The sequence below is a fragment of the Miniopterus natalensis genome, chromosome 8 (genome assembly GCF_054644295.1).
Source record: "Miniopterus natalensis isolate mMinNat1 chromosome 8, mMinNat1.hap1, whole genome shotgun sequence".
In the NCBI taxonomy this organism is placed as follows: domain Eukaryota; kingdom Metazoa; phylum Chordata; class Mammalia; order Chiroptera; family Miniopteridae; genus Miniopterus; species Miniopterus natalensis.
In genome coordinates this window covers 63,011,088-63,023,346 of record NC_142088.1, presented here as the reverse complement: position 1 = coordinate 63,023,346, position 12,259 = coordinate 63,011,088, and positions in this window count along the sequence as shown.

Sequence of the window (12,259 nt, the reverse complement as noted above, 5' to 3'; positions counted from 1 at the left end):
TGTGAGTGGTCTCTCTCTTATCATCTTTGTCCTTCCTCTACTTACACATTCTAATTTCTAAAGAAAATAGATCATTAAAACCCATATCTGTTATTAGCCTTATACCTACAGCTTTGTTTTTTTCGCAAGTATGTTAAAATACCCTGGGAACACTCAAAGCAAACAACCACAACCAAGTTCTCCTTTTCTCTCCCCCTTCCTATTTTTAGTTTTCTTTTTCTCATTTTAAGAAGAAAGGGCTAAGATGACAAAATGTCATTAAAGAAAAACTCAGCGGTAGAAAAATTCTTAAGGAATTATGTATTCGTATTTCTAAAGCTAAACTGTCTTGGAAGTCTCGAAGATGTCAATGCGATGTGGAAAAGTTAGGAAGAAATGTCCTATTGACTGTAAGAATAAGACAAGAGATGATCTGCGGTACCTTGATCTTACCTAAAGAAGAAATGTATTCTTTTGACTAAAATGAGGTCGCGGTTCAACAATACCTGCCTTTGGTCTGAAGGCTAAGCCGTCCAGGACAATGAAGTGAATGCAACTCGGGAAGAGGTGTCTGACTGTTAATAAGAATGCGCTGTGAGATGAAATGTAATGCCAGTGTCTTAGCAAGGCCATACGCTCTGTCTTCTTCAAGAAGCTTTTTTTTTTATTTTTATTTTTTCTTCCTTGACAAAGTTAGAGGGAATCTTATATGTAAAAGTTCTTTCTCAACTCCTTTTCTATAAAAGCTATAGTTATAATATTCACGAGTAAATGGAAACTTTCATATATACATGACTATTTCCAAGCTTCTATCTGAGAAAAATAAGCTTAAACAGATGATTCTACCCTAAGAATATATTAATTAAAATTAATTGTCATTGTTTCTATAGTAAAGACACCTTTCACAAACGCTATATATTTACAACAATTTTGAAATATTTGAGAAACCCCAAATGTATATAATATATCATTATTCAACAAATACGAGTGGCCAAATCATTGAAAAATGTAAGTAACACAATCATTACTAACCTAAGCATTAGCCTTTTGCACTGATAATACAAGAACCTGACCTACTGGGAAATCAGCAACAAATGAATGAGCCCATTTACATAATCACAGCACTGCATTTTTTTAAACTATAAAATTGCACATCTAATTGCAGACTAAACTTAAGTTGATATAATCACATGAGAAAGTTGTTAGGGTCATGTTTAAAACCCACTAAATCCTGGTGTCTATGTTATCACTGAAATGTTTTCCACTTTCTACCCTGTAATGAAGGAATGTCTTGACTTTGAAACAACATTCTGAAATGTGTTTTAACTTTTAAAAATATTTTATAAAATGAGAAAATAAATTTTAATTAATTTCAATAAAGTTAAAATTTGCACATTGAATAAATTCAGAGCATGTATATATTCCTTTTTTTTTTTTTAATTATTGATTTTTAAAGAGAGAGGAAGGGAGAGAGGGGGAGAGAGAGAAACATCGATGTGATAGAGAAACATTGATGTGAGAGCAAAACATCAAGTGGCTGCCTCCTGCATGCCCTGTACCTGGGATTGAGCCCAAACTGGGCATGTGCCCCGACAGAAAATCGAACCAGCAACTTTTCAGTGCAGTGGACAATTCCCAATCAACTGAGCCACACCAGCCAGGGTTGTATTCAGATTCTAATAGTGTTCTCACCTCTTATGCTACTCCATGATATCAATATATAACTGTTACCAAACATATTTAATTTGACTGCTATTAGAGACACAATGGCAAAGGCACATATGATTTACTCTACAAGAATAGATAAAAATACTATACATAAGTCTTTCAGGAAAATATATTGTTATTGATGTTTTTCCATAAAAGTCAACCATTGGCTTTTTAATGCAAGATCAGTTCAACTGTTTTACCAGATCTTACTGGCTACTACCTAATAGTTTGATTCCCCTTTAGTTACTGCTCGGTTTCATCAATCATTTTAGTCTGAAAGCTCAGTCAAAATAATTGGGTTTCTATAGAGATAACCTAAATCAGTAGGATGGAGGGAGAGAAGCTCTATGTTGGTATCGTTGAATTCAGAACAGACTAATAAATAAAACACATTTTCTAACTCAGCCTTGTAGTTATGTCAGGGGGGAAAGGAACACCACCAAATCATTTATGAAGAGAAAATACAGATCTAAAATTGTAACAGCAGCTTATAGCAGAAAAACGTCTAATGAAAAATATGTATAAATTTTGAAGGTCTAAGCTTACTTGTTCTGATGTGTTGCAAAATCTTCTAATGACTTCATTCCTCTTTCTGTAATATAGAGGGTTCAGAGGTACTTGGAGAGGCTAATATTTATTCAAGTGAGGAAGCACGGAAGAGTGAGAACAGTGATTAAATATTAGGGCAAGCACAATACTTTTCAAAAGCAAGTGAGGTAAATATATTCACTGGCACACATGTGAATTAGTTCAAAAAGTAACTTTTTAAAAACTCGAATTAATTTTTAGGCATATGTTCTTGCTTTTGTATTTAATGTTTAAATAGTAGAACCTTTTTTTTTTTTTTTTTCTCCAAGGAACTAACAAGCTCTAAACATCTCCTTCCAAAATAGAACAACTGGAAAATGTCCCCAAGGGCTGAAGACTGTAAGATTTGTGGTTGCTGCATTGCAATTTCATTCCTATGCCTCTAGTTCAATGGGTTATTGTGTAGGTTAAATTTGGAGACTAACAATCCACATGAAGATGTAAAGCAACTCCACAGAGGATGAAAGTATCACAGCTCTCTTCTGTTTGGTCGGTTAGATGAGTTTTCTCACCCCTTCCCTATCAAAAACACAAATAAACCAACCAACAAGCAAATCCTTGTTGTTTACACTTTCTGTACATCAAGGTAGTTTTTTGCTGTTGTGCTTAAATTATATACAGGGAGCTAGAATTCTTCCTAGAATGTAAGAAAATTATTTGAGCTACCTAGAGTAAGCAGGACTATTTCCTAATAGAAGTTTGGTCCAATATGTATTTTGATTAACTGGTTACAAGTGTTCTCAACCTATTGTTTCAGCATTCTAGGGACTAAAAACACTGTTTCATATTATAAGCATTGGTGCATCATAATTACAGGCATTTGAAATGCAAACGCATTTGGACACCTATTTCTTCCACTATCAGATTCTGTTACCACAAAATATTTATTATATGGAAATTCATTCAACAGAATAGTGCATGTTGGAATTGGAAAAATAACTCTTAAAAGTTTCTTCATTTATTTTTTTGTTTGTTTTTCAAGGAGGAAATAATCACAAAAAAAGACAGATATTGTCTTAAATTTTGAAAAATAAAGGTTTTATTGAAAAAAAATCTATCTCCAGTTTTCAGGCTAACGTGGTGTTTTCATAGATGTTTGTGCTGAGGTAGCCATTTAAAGAAGATTATACACACACACGCACACACACACACTACGTTGGTTCCACTTACTACTAAATTAATTTAACTAATGACATCATGTTAGTACAATCATGTTTAACTTTCAATATTAATTCTACTTTCTTGAAAGGATCTATCTGGAATGAAGACACGTGTTTTCTTTCTACAAGAATTGTTTTGACAGCCACAGAAGATAGAGAAATCGATCAATACATCTGGTTGGTACTTTTTACTGCACAGAATCCCTATAACTATAACTAGGAAGGAATTAAACAAATGGGAGGACACGTTTCATAAAAGGTGTAAAAATTAATAGCAGAATCATGAAAAAAATTGTATCCTAGTAATATACAAAATGAAGAGAAGATACAGATCTCTCTCAACATCAGCCTTGTAGAAGACCAAGGCATGTTCAGTCCAGGTGATTTTATTTTTATTTATTTTTTTAATTGAATTTATGGGGTGACTTAGGTTAATAAAATTATATAGGTTTCAGGTGTACACTTCTATAATATATCATCTGTGTATGGCATTGAGAGTTCACCACCCCAAGTCAAGTCCTTCCATCACCATTTATCTTCCCCATACCCTCTTCAACCTCCCAACCCCACTTTCCTTCTGGTAATCACACACTTTGTCTGTGTCTATGAAGTGTGTATTGTTGCTGTTGTTGCTGTTGTTTGGGTAATATTTTCACGTTTTCCCTCAGTATCCCAACCCCCTTCCCTTCTGACAGCTGTCAGCCTATTCTCTGTCTCTATGAGTCTGTTCCTAGTTTGTTTGTTAATTTTGTACATTGGATTCCACATATGAGTGAAATCATGTGGTACTTGTCTTTCTCTCCTGGCTTATTTCACTTAGCACAATACTCTTCAGGTCCATCCATGCTGTCACAAAAGGTCAGATTTCCTTCCTTTCTCAGCAGAGTGGTATTACCTTACGTAAATGTCCCACAGCCTTTTTTAGCCCCTCATCTACTGATAGGCACTTGGGCTGTTTCTAAATCTTGGCTATTGTAAATAATGCTGAGATTAACATAGAGGTACCTATAATCTTTCAAATCAATATTTCAAATTTCTTGGGATATATTCCCAGAAGTGGAATCACTAGGTCATAAGGCAGTTCTATTTTTAATTTTTTGAGGAACTCCACACTGCCTTCCACAGTGGCTGCACGAATCTGCATCGCCACACACAGCGCACAAGGGCTCCCTGTTCTCCACACCCTCACCAGCGCTTGTTTGTCGACTTATTGGATTGGTGATAACCATTCTGACAGGTGTGAGGTTAAATGGAGCTTATCTTTACTGTATACCCTAAGCTCTGAAGAGAAATTGACAAGGCAGGTAGCAACAAACTAATGTGCTGGATCCAACACACTTGCCACCTAAAAGTCTCTGTATGTCTCCACTGTGAATGACAAGCAGCGTCTATTCTTAAGACTATATTAACTATAACATTCATCTCCCACCCTTTCTAGGAGTTTTACATCCAATTAAAAAAATCACCTCCATCTTAATAATTCTAGCACAGTTAATATTTAAGTTTTCTGGAATATTTTCACATGTCTCTTCATACTTAGAGCTTCATTATATCCAGCCCAGCTCAGCAGGTGCAGCGCAGTGGCTGAGCGTCGACCCATGAACCAAGGGGTCACTGGTTTGATTCGGCTGCCGGCTCAGTTCCCAGTAGAGGGAGTGCAGGAGGCCGCTGATTGATGGTGTTTCTCTCTCACTGATGTTTCTCTCTATCCCTCCCTCTCTCTCTCTAAAATAAATCAATAAAAACATTTTTTAAAAAATTATATGCAGCCTCACATTGATAGATTTTCTTCAAATTATTTTGATAGTGCAAACATTTCCACTAAGACATTTCTTATGAAATCAGAAGAAACAGTCATTTGAATTCAGCATCTTTCTAAAATCATTAGGCTTTCTCCCCACTCCTTTCCTTACTTTATTCTGTGCCTGCAATTCACTTCCTTTTCTCTTGTTCTAACACACTGAATTTTTCTCATTGTCTCATTTCTTTCTTACCAGTTTCAATGTTAGAGAGAGAGAGGAGGAAGGGAGAAGAGATCTCAAAGATTACAGAGACCTTCCCAAGAAAACTTTTATGATATTTCTGGATATACAGAGACAAGGACTGCAGTTCATTCTTCTTTGAGGGGAGAAAGATTAAGATCCTGACATACAACTGATTTGTAGATGATTTTATAGACATACACATTTAAATGATTATAACAGCATGAACTTTAATTACTTGGAAATATGTTTCCACATCTTGTAAGACTCAAGAATTTAAGAGCTTCGTTCCAGGTCTCTCAACAGCCCAGTCACCCCCGTTTTCAGAAAATTTAACAATATAAAATATTCTTCTTTTTAAATCTTACCCCTTATCAAGCCACACTCTGATATGATATGACATTGTTATGTGACACATTAGTTGACCCTAAGTAAATGAGATTCATCCTGCACATTTTGCTGTTAAGAGTTACAAAGATGTTTCCTTTTTCAGATGGGATGAAATCTAATAAGAACTGACACGTACCTTAGTTTAACCCTGCGTGAAATTCAATATAAACTAAGAAAATTAACAATGTGGAATGAATTCAAGGACAAGTGGATGGGTATAAACTGAACAGAAGGATGCAACGTTAAAGTATTTTTTGTTTTTAAAAAATGATTGAACTGATACTCAAAAATGTGCACAGGAAAGAGCAACACAGGTAGAGAGTAGTAAAACCCTTGGTTTAGTCCATACAGCTAAGAAGCCGCCCACTACCCAACGCGCATCTGGAGAACCTGAAAGTGATTTCTCGTTTTCTGGCATGAAGCTCTAGCTCTTGCACTAGAAAACACACCTGTGTAATTCACATGCCTGTTTTACTCTTCAAGGACAACTGGCATAAGCCTGTGCAAAAGCTACAGCTCGTTAACCTCTTTCTTGAATTTACCTTCCTATATCTTGTTTCAGAATTTGGTGAGGAAGTTTGTCATAATGCAGCAGCACTTTCTTTTCTAACTTTCGACAAAATTTCTCATCATTTTATTTTTCCTTTTGTTCAAATAAGACCCATCCTTTCTACTTCTGGTAACTAGCCGTGACAATTTTAGCTCTTTTCTAATAGTTTTGAAAGTTGTGTTAAATACACGAGTGGTAAAGTATTGGTCTAAGACTAATTTTCCTTGTGCTAGCCGATGTGGTATCTCTTATGCTGACATGGTGATACAACATGACACTATTTCAGTTTAAGGAAAAAGTAACTGTCCTTTTCTATGTGTTCTGTTTATATGTTAGATGTCCCTGTCCCTCATGGAACTAAATGGGCACTAAATTGCAATTTTTTTAGTTACTTAGTTTCCTAGCTCATAAGAAGGCTGGGGGACTACATGTTTAACTTTTTATTATATTTAAAATTCTCTTCAGGTACTCATCCCAATCATTGTAGCAATAGCTCTATCTCTCCTAAACACATACAAAAGAACTGAGGACTTAGCTCTAGATGAGGTCAACTTCTGGAGACTGGGGACTCAATCAGAAAGAGCCTAATAGCAGTAGCCTGTCAGTTCCATTATTTTACCAGCACACAGGGCTGCAAAGCTTCTTTCTGTTGGACCTGCTCTGGTCCAACTTCAAACATTCTTCCTAAGAAAGGCTGAGAAGCTGGTTGTTCCAGATCAAAACACCATCATCATTTCAAGTTAAAGCAACGTGCTTCCATTTTCTCAATATACTTTTCAACTGTTCCACGCCAACTTCAAGGCAAGTTGAGGCAACTTCAGAAGCTTTGTAGTTAGGTGGCAACAATATATTTAAAATATCTCAGTAAATGTCAGACACTCTAAGGGAACTCATATTAGTTTCATTACTAGCAAAGGACATGACCTGTGTGGGTACATTGTAAAGAATATAATCTGGTTGCCAACAGCAGGGTGGTTAGAAACACTACAATTCATTCCTCTGTTTTTTTCCATAACGAAACAATAATTTTTGGTGAATTCATGATTCGCTTCATATAAACACAGTCATCAAATCTTCCAACGCAGCATTTTGCCTCTTTCCTTGGCATTCGGATGCAAGTATCATTCCAGATCTTTCTTACTTCTCCTTTTGGTAATTAACCCCAGCCCCCAAACAAGCTGAAATGTATCAGTCAATATGAACTCATGATAAAAAGAAACCAAGATCTACGATACTGATTTTACTTTCAGCAGTTAACTATTCCAATGCCAACTGCCCAAATATTCGTGCACTATTTTTTTCCTGTGTGCTCGTTTTTCCACCAGTGCAACTGTTCTCAAAGATTATCAAACTTGCACAGGGATTCCTGGATTTGCAGATCAAAAGTTTACAGAATCCAGGTTATTATAATCCCCACCTCCTCTCTCCTCTGCTCCCCATACGCATTCCCATTTAAACTTCTACCATTCACCTGCTCTTATTTGGAAGGAAAAAAAAAAAACAAGGGCAAAATGCCAGTGCTGGGTTATCATCTCCAGGTACCAGGAGCTGTGTCACACACCTTCGGAATCAAAAAACAAACAAACAGACCAAAAAAAAAAAAAAAAAAGTCAAGTTCAAGTGAGAATCTGTGTCCAAAAGCGCCCTGAAAGCCTCAGCCTCTCCGCCCGGGGAAGGGGTTACAGAAACAAAAGAGGCTGGAGTGGGCGCCTTCGCCTCTCCACGACCCTGGGCGCAGCAGGTGAGGCAGCCAGCGCAGGGCTGAGTTGAGGGGAGCACCCGCCTAACGCCCAGAAGCCGGAGCCCGCTAAAGCCCGGAGCCCCGAGTCAGCGCCCAGGGAAGTCTGGGGAGAGCGACATCTGACTCCAACAGCCGCAGCGCTCGGGGGGCGCGGGCAGGTCCAAACACTCCCGGGGGGGGGCACCTCGGGGCCGGTAAATGGCCAAAGGCAAAAGCTGCGGGGAGCCGAGGGCTCTGGCCCCCGGCGCAGTGAGCCCCCGCCGCGCCCGTCACCCTCCAGCAGACCCGCGCACGGTGGCCAACCGGACCCGCGGAGCCGGGGCCGCAGGACTTAAGTTTCGCACTCACTTATCCGCAAGCATCTTCCCGCAGGAAAACCGAGAAAGAAAGGGGAGAAAAGGGGTGGGGAAGGTGGTCTCCTTACCTCGGTCGGCTCCCACCGTCAGCACCTTGGCGATAGGCAGTAATCCCGAGAGAGTGAGCAGGGCGAGCAGCAGCTCGGACATCGCGGCCGCGCGGCGCGGGAGCCTGCGCTGGGGCCGGCTCGGCGGCACCCTCGGCCCGGCGGCGGCGCGGGGCCCGGAGCGGAGCAGCGTCATTTACAAATGTCACTGGGAATCCTTCAGCTCCGCGAGCCCAGCGAGTCCGCCTTCTCCTGCCTGGAGCAGGCTGTGGAAGGTGCGGGGATGCGCGCGCGGGGGGGAGAGAGCGCGTGTGAGCGCGAGCGAGCCGCTCGTGTGTCTCGACTTTTCAATGCAGGGTGCGTCTGATCTTACATCACGCAAGAGGGGCAGCGAGCGATGCCAGCGGCTGGGGACTCGCTGATGAATCGCCCAGGCGCCACGCACCCCTCCGCCGGCCACATCAATCACGTCTATCACTTAGCAGGAGGCACCGGGCGCGGCAGGAGAAGACCACCGCGAGCGGGAGCGCCGCAAATCACCGCGACGTCGGGCTCCTGGAAGGGAAAGTAACTCCCCGCCGGCTCCGTGGGGACCTGGGTCTTGGAGAAGGGGGGCCTTCTGCGTGGGGCTGGGCCGGCGGCGCCCAGGACGCTCCGCGTTCCCGGCCGGCAGGACGCGCCCGCGGCGCGGGGAGGCTGCGCCCCGGCGCCTCTGCTCCGCGCTCCGGGAGGAAGGGCCGGCCCCGCACCCGCGCTCCTCCTAGGGAAGCGGTGTCCGCCGCCAGGCGCTCCAACGCCCCGCTTTCCCAATTGCAGCCTTAACTTTTAGGCTGAGTAGCACCTGGGGACAAATATGCAACATTGTAGCGACTCAGCAGAAACAGAAAAGCAAGGCGACGCCCCCCAAGGCATCCCCCAGCGCTCAAGGAGAGGCGAAGGGAAGAGATCCCCGGGCAGGGACCGCGGAGCAGGGGCCCGGCCGTGTGCTTCGCAGCAGAAAGCTCGCTTTAAAAAGCACCTTAAACCATTTTCAGCACGTTTTAGGGATTTATTATTACTGTGTTGCTGTTGTTGTGTGTTTTTCCCCACATAGTACAGCGGGAGTTTAAAAACTTTCCCAAACCATCCGAGGCACCAAAATGAATCAGTGAGATGTAAAAGAAACCAAGACATTCGAACGACCATGTACGTTTTTAAACATGATCACCCAAGTACCTGAAATTTCACTCAGCCACTCAGACACGGGTAAGGAGTGGAAACTCAGAAATCTTAAGAGTCGAAAGCTCACGTTTCCCTTGTAACACTAATAATCCGTGCCCAAGCACAGGGTCGAAAAAATTTTTGTATTTAATATTTTTAACCCTGAGATGTGTGTAAGTGCAAATTATAAGAAAAAGACAAAACTAAGCAACAGAGAGATTGAAAAGCAAAGGGGGGCTACTCGACGCCCTTTATTCCGTTTACTGGTTGGGACTCGCGGTAGGTGAGTGCCAGGCGGCGCTGAGCTCCTGTTCAGGAGGATTATCCAGCAGCGTCTCCGGATGCTCCTTAGAGGCCATTAAAATCAGACTGGTTCAAAGAGCACAGAGGTGACTCTGAGGGACAGTGCTGTGAACCTGTGACACTCACCTTTTCACACTCTGTGATTAGAAAATGTCTTTCATGCCAATTTTCCCATATTTAAAATTTTCAAGTCTATTTTCCCTTGTAAATCAAATCATTTAGTATGTAAAAGATGACTCATTCCACATTTAACAAGACATGCTTTTTTTTCTTCTAAAGTTATACATATTATATAATCTAGTCATTTTAGTATTTTAGTAAAATGTAACATACAGGAAACAGATTTTTTTCTATTTTACTTTAGACTGAAAATTCACAAACTTTGGAATGAGCGGCAGAGTTCAAAGAATGTGAGTGAGGGGAAAGGAAGAGTAATTCTGAATGATACTCAAAGTAATAAATTTTTATTTCCTGACAGTCCACAGACCTCGGCATTCTATGAAATGCTTATCTTTTCATCAAGGCAAAGTAAGTAGGTGTCTTTCTGACATGATCCCATTGAGTCAACCAGGAGGACAGCTGTTAGGTGATCCATACCCACTCAAGTCTTGACAAAAAAAACAAGTGTTCACAAACCATGCCAAGGACATCCAGATTTTTCCCCTTTTATACAACTACCACCATTTACTCCCTTCCCCATCTCAAAATTTGCAAGGTAGAGAGAAAGCAGCCAAGGACAGTACAAGCAGGGGAAGACTCTTACCAGGGACCAAAGCACCATAATTGCACACCAGTGACTCACTCACTTCTGCAGTGTATGTAGCAGTGCTAGAAAGGGAAAGCTAGGAAAGATAACTGGAGAAGTAAATACTCAGCAGATCTTTGTATTCTAATGTGTATTCTAAATATGCTACCTTCTAAAGACATAGTGCCTCCTAATAATAAACCGATTAAGTGAATTAGGCGGAGTAAAATTAGATCATCTGGTTGACTTTTTTAACTGCCCTGAATGGAAGAAAATCAAGGAAGAATTGTCCACACATTGTGATTAGAATAATTAAGCAAAATAAAATTCCTTTTCAGTAATTATCAATCAAGTCTCCTAGGTGAATGACACATGACTGAAAACGGTGGTATCAAGTAGTAGTAGCAGTTGGGGAAGCTTGCAAATGAATGATGGGAACTTGTATTTAATATCAACTGAATGATTCTCGATTTTATCTACAAATTATAATTTAGGACTTATTTTAAGAATGTTATTGAAAGAGCTAAAGGGTGTAAAAACTGTCTACAACAATTTAGTGGAAGAATGGATGCTTAGATACATATCAGCAGTCAAGTGGACACACCATATGCATTTAAATGCATGTCAAGTAGGTTTTAAGACAAAATTTATAATAAGGACATTGGTTCATACCACAAAGATATAATGATACATAATAAACAGATTAACTATTAAACTTAATAGATACATATTTGCTCCAAAATTGAAATAAAGCCAGTGTTAAAATAAAGTTGGATAAAACTATCCCTCATTAAATCACTGTATATGGTGGTTCTTCTACCAAAAACCCATTGAAAATGATCAGTTCATCAAAAGAGATGATAGTATTTTTATGAGCATCAGTGAGGTTGGTAAAGGTATAGGCCAAATTTGAGTTCTAAAATTAAATAATTTATTTCCAGGTTTTGAATGGCTATCAGTTATAATGGATTATAAGTAAAAGGAAAAGCATAAGTATAATTTTCTATGAAATACCCCTATTTTCCATTATATGTGTTTTAATAAAAAATGAAATTAATAAAGTGATTTAAGTGATTTATTAGTGAAGAGAGAATAGCTAGAGTTACTGTTCAAATTGTTTGCTCCTATGGTCCATTATAATTTCTTCATTCTAATCAGAGTTATTAACACTGACAAGTTAAATAAATTAATTCACCAAACTATAGAATGTTATGAACTCTCATTGAGATAAATTAAACAGAGTAGAACCAATCATTCTTACTTTCTGTTCTAAAACAACATGTGAATATTAATTGTTAGCCAGAGGTAATCTTATACTTCCTAATTAGAGCCACACTTTATGTACATGTGATCAAACATCAGGTTTCATTTCTGCTAACTTAATTACTTTCTTGTGCTGTTGCTTTTTTTTTTTTCTTTTTTTACCACAGATAGTAACAATCCATCCACTACACACCTGAAAGTCCTGTTAGGAAGAGGGCATGTGTCTAAATAAACCAAGACTGACA